Source organism: Tupaia chinensis, unplaced genomic scaffold, assembly GCF_000334495.1.
Source record: "Tupaia chinensis unplaced genomic scaffold, TupChi_1.0 Scaffold000288_2, whole genome shotgun sequence".
NCBI classification, from domain to species: domain Eukaryota; kingdom Metazoa; phylum Chordata; class Mammalia; order Scandentia; family Tupaiidae; genus Tupaia; species Tupaia belangeri.
In genome coordinates, this window is record NW_006159773.1 from 3,186,363 (window position 1) to 3,194,401 (window position 8,039).

Here is an 8,039-nt window from a genome sequence, read left to right on the forward strand (position 1 = left end):
ACGGCGTGCAGGACGGGGAGGGGGGGTGCCGCCCAGGACCCACCGCAGGTCGCAGCCTAGGCGTGGGGCCAATATCAGACTTTCTTGATAAAAACCTACACAGGAAAATTTATGGTCAATTCTTATGGAAAAAATGGGCATGCTAACATTAAAACTTTAATATAACTATTAATTGCTTTGAATTTTGCTGTTCTGAGTTAATTTATTTTTTTCAAAGTGCTTAACCTTTAGGGACTAGATTAGTCATGCATAGTTTTCGGGATATCTTTATTTTGGCATTTGGCATTCCAGATCACTTGCCTATTTACACATCTTTCTTTCCAACAGTGATATCATTTTCAGTGGGGATGCCTTATGCTCTTCTACTCCTGTGCCTAGTGTAATCCTGGGTACATCCAAGGTGCTTAATAAATGTTTATGAAATAAATACATAACTTTTCCCATTAAAGTGCTATAAAAGTAAAAACTGATAGAGACTACTAATAAGATCTATACATTTGGATCTTATTAAAGTATTGAGTATATTTCCAACTTTGAGTTTTATAGTTACATGGCTGTAAATAGAGTACTTTTTTATTATTAAATCCTTGAAGTCAGAGGTTATAATCCCTAATAATTTTACATGATCCCCAATATAGAGCTCCAAATTTATTATGTCTATCAAAAATATGTAAAAGATTAGGAATACAGGAACCAGCAGTTAGCATAATGGCTATGTAGCTGGACTCCTAATAGTCTACTGCGACTCTAGTCCCAGACCTGGTGGCTTAAACTCACGCCAGATGCGTGTGTATGTGCCCAAGATCCCAAGCGGAGAATGGAGGAGAAGGGATTGCGGTGTGACTATCCCCCCCGGGGGGGTGGTGATTTCTCGCTTTCTGTCTCTCTGTCTCTCTCTGTCTTTCTGGCGAGCACACACACCCTATAGCAAAAACCTCTCCAAAAAAAAAAAAAAAAAAGATTAGGAATACAAAAATTATTATCTTCATGGGGCTAGCAGGTAGCACGGTGGTTAAGGCACTGGACCCCCACAGAGCTGACCATGGCTTAAGTCCTAGACTTGACAGCTAACTTTCTCTCTCTCGTTTTGATAAGCACACATGCCCTGTAGCAAATTGGAAAACAATAATAATAATAAATTAAATAATTATTTTACAAAATTATTATCTAAGAATTCCTGTTCTTTTATGATGTATTTAGTTATACAGAAGTAAATTTATAAAGTCCACCTTAGCTCTTTTAAAGACTGAAAGGTATACTGTAATTTTAAATTTTTTTGCTTTGCTATAGGACGTATACACTCATCAGAGAGAGATAGAGCATGAAAAAGAGAGGAAAAGTAGTGAGAAATCACTCCCCGGGGGGAATGGTCACGCTGCAGTCCCTTCTTCTCCTTTCTCCTCTTGGGATTTTGGGCATGCACCTGTAGGCACTGGTGTGATTCTCAGTCCTCTGGTTCTGGACTCGAACTTCATAGTGGGCCTGTATGGGACCCAGCCGCCTTAACCACCATGCCACAGCATGAAAAAGAGAGGAAAAGTAGTGAGAAATCACTCCCCGGGGGGAATGGTCACGCTGCAGTCCCTTCTTCTCCTTTCTCCTCTTGGGATTTTGGGCATGCACCTGTAGGCACTGGTGTGATTCTCAGTCCTCTGGTTCTGGACTCGAACTTCATAGTGGGCCTGTATGGGACCCAGCCGCCTTAACCACCATGCCACCTACTGGCCTAGGATACTATATATTTTTAAAATATATAATATATCGTATAGTTTTAAAAGCTTTTGCTATAGGGCACATGCAGTCACCAGGAAGAGGGAGAGAGAAAGCAGCCCATCCTTCCCCCCATGGGAATGAACACACTGCAATCCTTTCTCCTTCATTCTTCTTTTGGGAGTTTGGGCATGCTTGAAAAGTGCCCAGTGTGGTTTGCAGTCTGCCACTTTCAAGCCACAAACTGCTAAGTTGGTCACGTAGGATCCAGTTGCCTTAATCTTCACATCTACTGGCCCATTCTTTCAGTTTTTAGTTCATTCTTTCCCTTCCTCTTGAACAGTAATAAAAAGGACTTTGCAGAAAGATCATACAGTATGCTATTAGCCACATACATAAGTATAGAGTTATTATATATTATTTAATATGTGTGTGTGTGTGTGTGTGTGTATCTGGGGGATATCATGGTTTTAAGCCTAAGATGTTTAGATTTATGCCATCTGTTTGGATGGGCATGGCAAATGTGTGCATGGGACAAGGGGGGAGAGGATTCATAACTGGCCAAGGGAGAATAAGTGCTCTCAATTAAAAATTTTTTTTAATGTTTAAATTTTTTGTTCTAGAGGATACATGCAGTCAGAGAGACAGAGGAAGAGAAGAAAGCACCCCTCCCCCGCCCCCAAGAAGAATGGTCATGCCATAATCCCTTCTCCTCCATTTCTCTCTCTTCAGGATTTTGGGTGTGCACGCACACACACACACACACACACACATGCCCAGTGTATTTCTCAAACTGCAGGGTCTGGCACTTGAACCACACAAACCACACAGTCAGACATGTTGGATCTGGCTGCAATAACCACCAATAAATCTAAAAGAGAGAAATAATCTGACCCAAGAAAATTTTTTTGTTACAGCTAGTTAGCCTACATTTTATATTTTGTTTTCATTGATCTTAAAGTTCAATTTTTCAATAATAATAAATCATGGAATAGCTCTGTAGCATAGTTGTTAAGCCCTGTAAAAAAGGGAGCTGGGGCCTATATGGCCGCCATGGCTCGAGTTTTACCCCTGGAAGCTTCTAAAGTATGCTGGGTGCATATGTGTGTGTGTGCCCCAAAACCTGAGGGGAGGGACAAATGGTAGAAAGAGATTGTGGCATGACTACACCCCACTGAGGAGTCTTTCTTTGTTGCTTTCTGGAAAATGCATGAGCCATGGAAATCATAAAAATACATACATAAATAAAATAGTACAGTAAATCATAAATATACAAAAATCATAAAATCTTCAAAACATTTCTGGAAAATAAGTATTAAGGAGCCAGTCCTGTAGCCTACTGGTCAAGAGAGCTGGATCCCACATGCCTGGCTATAGTTTGAATCCTAGCTGGTGGCTTGAAAAACATTTTGGGTGCATGTGCATGCATCTTCCAAGTCTTAATGGGATATAGAAACAGAGGAGAAGAGATTGTAGCATGACCATGCCCTGTTGAGGTGTGCTATCTCCCTTTTTCTCCCTGTGTCTCTCTAGTTAACACATGAACCCTCTGGCAATTTAAAAAAATGTGTATTATTGGGCCAGCAGTTGGCATGGAGGTTAAGGCGGCTGAATCCCATATGGTTGAGAGTGTGGTTTGAGTCTAGGAACTGGAGGCTTGAAAATCATACTGGGCATGTCCAAGGCATGCTAAGGGGAGAATGAAGAGGTAGGGCTTGCTGTGTGGCTATTTCTGCTGGGGCATGATTTCTCACTTTCTTTCTCTCTCTTTCTCTGTCTCTGGTGAGTGCATGCTCCCTATAGGAAAAACTTTTAAAAAATGTGTATTATGGGACCAGCAGGTGGTGTGTGGTTAAGGTGCTGGACACTCCCACATGGCTGACCATGGTTGAGTCCTGGACCTGGTGGCTTACTTTCTCACTTTCCTTCTCTCTCTCTTGTCTCCCTCTCTCTCTCTGTGTCTCTCTCTGGTCAAATTAAAATAAATGAATGAATAAATAAAATTACAATAAATAATTATTTAAAAATGTATATGAAGAAAAAATTATGCATAGATTTCAAGATTTTTTTGCACCAAAATAAATTTCATTTTTAATTCCATCTTGCCACAAACTTTTGAAGTTCCGTTGTATTTGAATATTTCACTTAAAATTTTGAAATTTTTTTCATAATGTATTATCCCATTCTTTCTACTTCCTTTTTATTTATAAAAATTATTTATATATCACATATTTCAATGATCTGCAGATTTTCATAAATTCCCACGAACCAAAGAAAAAGAACATGATTTTTTTTTCGAGAGTTTTTTTTTTTTTTTGCTATGGGGCATGTGCGCTCGTCAGAAAGAGAGAGACAGAGAGACAGAAAGTGAGAAATTACTCCCCAGGGGGGATGGCCACACAGCAATCCCTTCTCCTCCATTCTTCTCGTGGGATCTTGGGCATACATGCACACGTGCTCGGCGTGAGTTTAAGCCACCGGGTCTGGGACTTGAACCATGGTCGACTACGTGGGATGCCGGTGAGTTAGCCATTACGCCAAATGCTGGTCCCAATGTCCACTCTTTTTTCTTCCCTTGCTCTCTATTCTTTTTTATTTTTTTTTTTACTAGACCACAGATTAGTTTATTTTTAACACCCATCATGCCATGAATTCATAGAGAATAGGTTCCAGTAGTTCAGGCTCCTTTCCATTGGTTCTCAACAAAGTATGCTTCTCTGGGTAGAGCAGACTGGCACTTTAGTTGAATCCAGGTACCTTTCTCTTTGGCTTCCTTCTTTTTCTGGTCATTTTCCTTCACACGTTTTAGGAAGCTATCTCTGCTGTTAGAATGCTTAATATACTCACTACGCACATTGTCTTGGCAAGAATCTTGCCCTTAACTTGTTTGTTCACAATGCCAACAGCATGCTGGGTAACATTATAGACTCTTCCAGTTTTGCCATGGTAACATTTGTGGGGCATTTCTTTTTGAACAGTACCCATTCCCTTGATGTCTACATTATCACCTTTCTTGTAGATCCATATATATGTTGCAAAGGAACCACTCCATGTTTTCTCAAAGGCCTAGAGAACACATATCAGGTGCCTCTACCCTCTTTCCCTTTGTGTTCATCATTTTGATTAATTACTGGAAGATGGCGGTTCTGGCCAAAAGGAAAGCATTCTCTATTCTTTGACTCATGTGCTTTCCATTTTAAGTTATTAATGATAATCCTAATAGCAATAAGATATAAAATAAACCTTCTATACTATAACATTTTTATATGGCTTTTTAAATTATTGTGATGGTAACCACTTTATAATCTACCCTCTTTAATTTTTATTGCTGCTATTAGGTACAATGTCATACATTTTGAGCTTATTCACCTTGCTTGACTGAAACATTATGCTTGTTTATTAATAAGTTCCATCCCACCCACCAACCCCTCAGCTACTGGCAACCAATGTTCCTCTCTTTAATTTTATGAATTTGACTATTTAGATACATTATATAGATAGAATCACACAATATTTGTCTTTCTGTGACTGGCTTGCTTTACTTAGCATAATATCCTTAGGGTTCATGCATGTTGTCACATATTGCAGAATTTTCTCCCTTTTTAAAGGCTCAATAGTACCATGTACCATTTTATGTATATACTGTTTTTTCTTATCCATTCATCTGTCCATGGACTTTTAGGTTGTTTCCACATTTTTTTCCTTATTCTTTATTATTATTATTATTGGAGAGGTTTTTGCTATAGGGTGCGTGCGCTCGCCAGACAGACAGAGATAGAGAGACAGAAAGTGAGAAATCACTCCCCAGGAGGGATGGCCACACCACAATCCCTTCTCCTCCATTCTCCTCTTGGGATCTTGGGCACTCATGCACACAGGCCTGGCGTGAGTTTAAGCCACCGGGTCTGGGACTCGAAACGCAGTTGACTACATGGGAGTCCAGCCACATAGCCATTACGCCAACTGCTGGTCCCCCTTATTCTTTATAATATATATGCATGAGCACTTGAGAGAAAGAGAAAGAGATGAGTGCCTTACACAAGATCTGGTCAGGCTGTGACCCCCCTTCCTCCAGTCCTCCAGCCTGTCAGATCTTGGACACTTGTGTGCTTACCTCGTGTGTTTGAGGCTGACTGGGTCAGGGATTCAAACCATGGTTGCCATATAGGATCTGGCTCCTCTTGAGCAGTGTATCACTGCTGTGCTCACAAAGCCAGTCATATTTACACAGCTTGGCTATTGTGAATAGTGCTACAGTGAACAAAGAGTACTAATCTCTGTTGAAGATCCTGATGCCAGTTCTTCTAGATAAATACCCAGACATGAGATTGCTGGATTACATAATTCTGTTTTTAATTTTTTTGAGGAATCTCCATACTATTTCCATAGTGACTGCACCATTTTACATTCCCACCAACAATGTACAAGGGTGCTAATTTCTTCACATCCTCTCCAACATTTACCTTAAAAAAAAAAATTAGTAGCCATCCTGACAGGATGTGAGGTTATAACTCATTGTGGTTTTGAATATCCCTGATAATTAGTGACATGGAGGATTTTAAAATATACCTTTTGGTCATTTGTATGTCTTTTTTTTAAGAGAGATTTTTGCCATGGGTCATGTGTGCTTACTGGAGAGACAAAGAGGTAAGGAATGACAGAAAGCAAGAAATCACCTCCCAGGGGGGATGACCACGTTGCAATCTTTTCTCCTCCATTCTTCTCTCAGGATTTTAGTCACATACACACACACACACACACACACACACACACACACACACACACACACACATGCACGCACCTGGCGTGAGTTTAAGTCACCAGGTCCAGTACTTGAACTGTGGTCGACTACGTGGGAGGCCAGCAACATAACTATTATGCCATCTGCTGGTCCCTTGAATGTCTTCTTTGGAAAAAAAAAAAAATCTCTAAAAGTCCTTAACCTATTTTTTTTTTTTTTAATTTTTAGAGAGAGAGGTGTTTTTTGTTTGTTTGTTTGTTTTGTTTTTGTTTTTTTGCTATAGGGCGCATACGCTCACCAGAGAGACAGGGAGAGACAGATAGACAGAAAGCGAGAAATCACCCCCCAGGGGGGATGGTCACACTGCAACCCCTTCTCCTCCATTCTCCTCTTGGGATCTTGGGCAGCGCCCGGTGTGAGTTTAAGCCACTAGGTCTGGGACTCAAATTGCGGTTGACTACATGGGAGTCCAGTGACGTCGCCATTATGCTACCTGCTGGATCTCTCTTTTTTTTTTTTGGAGAGGTTTTTGCCATAGGGCGCTTGTGCTCACCAGACAGACAGAGACAGAGAGACAGAAAGCGAGAAATCACCCCCCAGGGGGGATGGCCACGCCACAGTCCCTTCTCCTCCTTTCTCCTCTTGGGATCTTGGGCACGCATGCACACATACCTGGCGTGAGTTTTAAGCCACCGGGTCCGGGACGCAAACCGTCTACTACATGGAAGTCCAGCAACATAGCCATTACGCTAACTGTTGGTCCCTGCTGGACCTCTTTCTTTCTCTCTTGAAAGGCAGAGAGACACCCTTGACAAGGTCTTGCCATGGTGCAGTCCTTCTCCTGGCCACTCAGCCAGCCAGGATGATGTTGGCCTATGAATGCCAGCATGCCCAGTTAGACTCAGAATATGAATCCAGGCTTACTAGATGGCTCCAGTATTGTGAAGTGGCACCCTACTGGGTGCCTTATCATCATGGCTGGGCCCTTTGTCCATTTTTTAACTTGAGTTACTCATCTTTTTTTTTAAGTTGTAGAGGTTTCTGACATACTTTAGAGATTTATACCATAAGATATATGATTTGCAAATATGTTCTCCCATTTCATATGTTACTCTTCACACCATAGATTGTTTTCTTTGCTGTGCACAAGCTTTTTAGGTAGATGCAGTCCCACTAGTTTATTTTTTTGTTTTTGTTGCCTATGCTTTTAGTGTTATATCCATAAAATCATGGCTGAGACCAATGTCATTAAATTTTCCCATTTTGCTTTCTTTTAGAATTTTTAGTTTCTGTTTTTATATTTAAGTTTTTAATTTGTTTTGAGTTGACTTTTGTGTATGGTGTAAGATATGGGTCCAATTTTATTCTTTTGCATATGTATATTCCATTTTTCCCAATACTCTTTGTTTAATGGGCTACCCTTTACTCATTGTGTATTCTTGGCACATTCATCAAAGATCCACTTTATACATGTGGATTTATTTCTGATCTCTGTTCTATACATTACTTTATATGTCTGTTTTATGTCATACCATACTGTTTTGATTACTGTAGCTTTGTTATATATTTTGAAATCAGGAAATGTGAT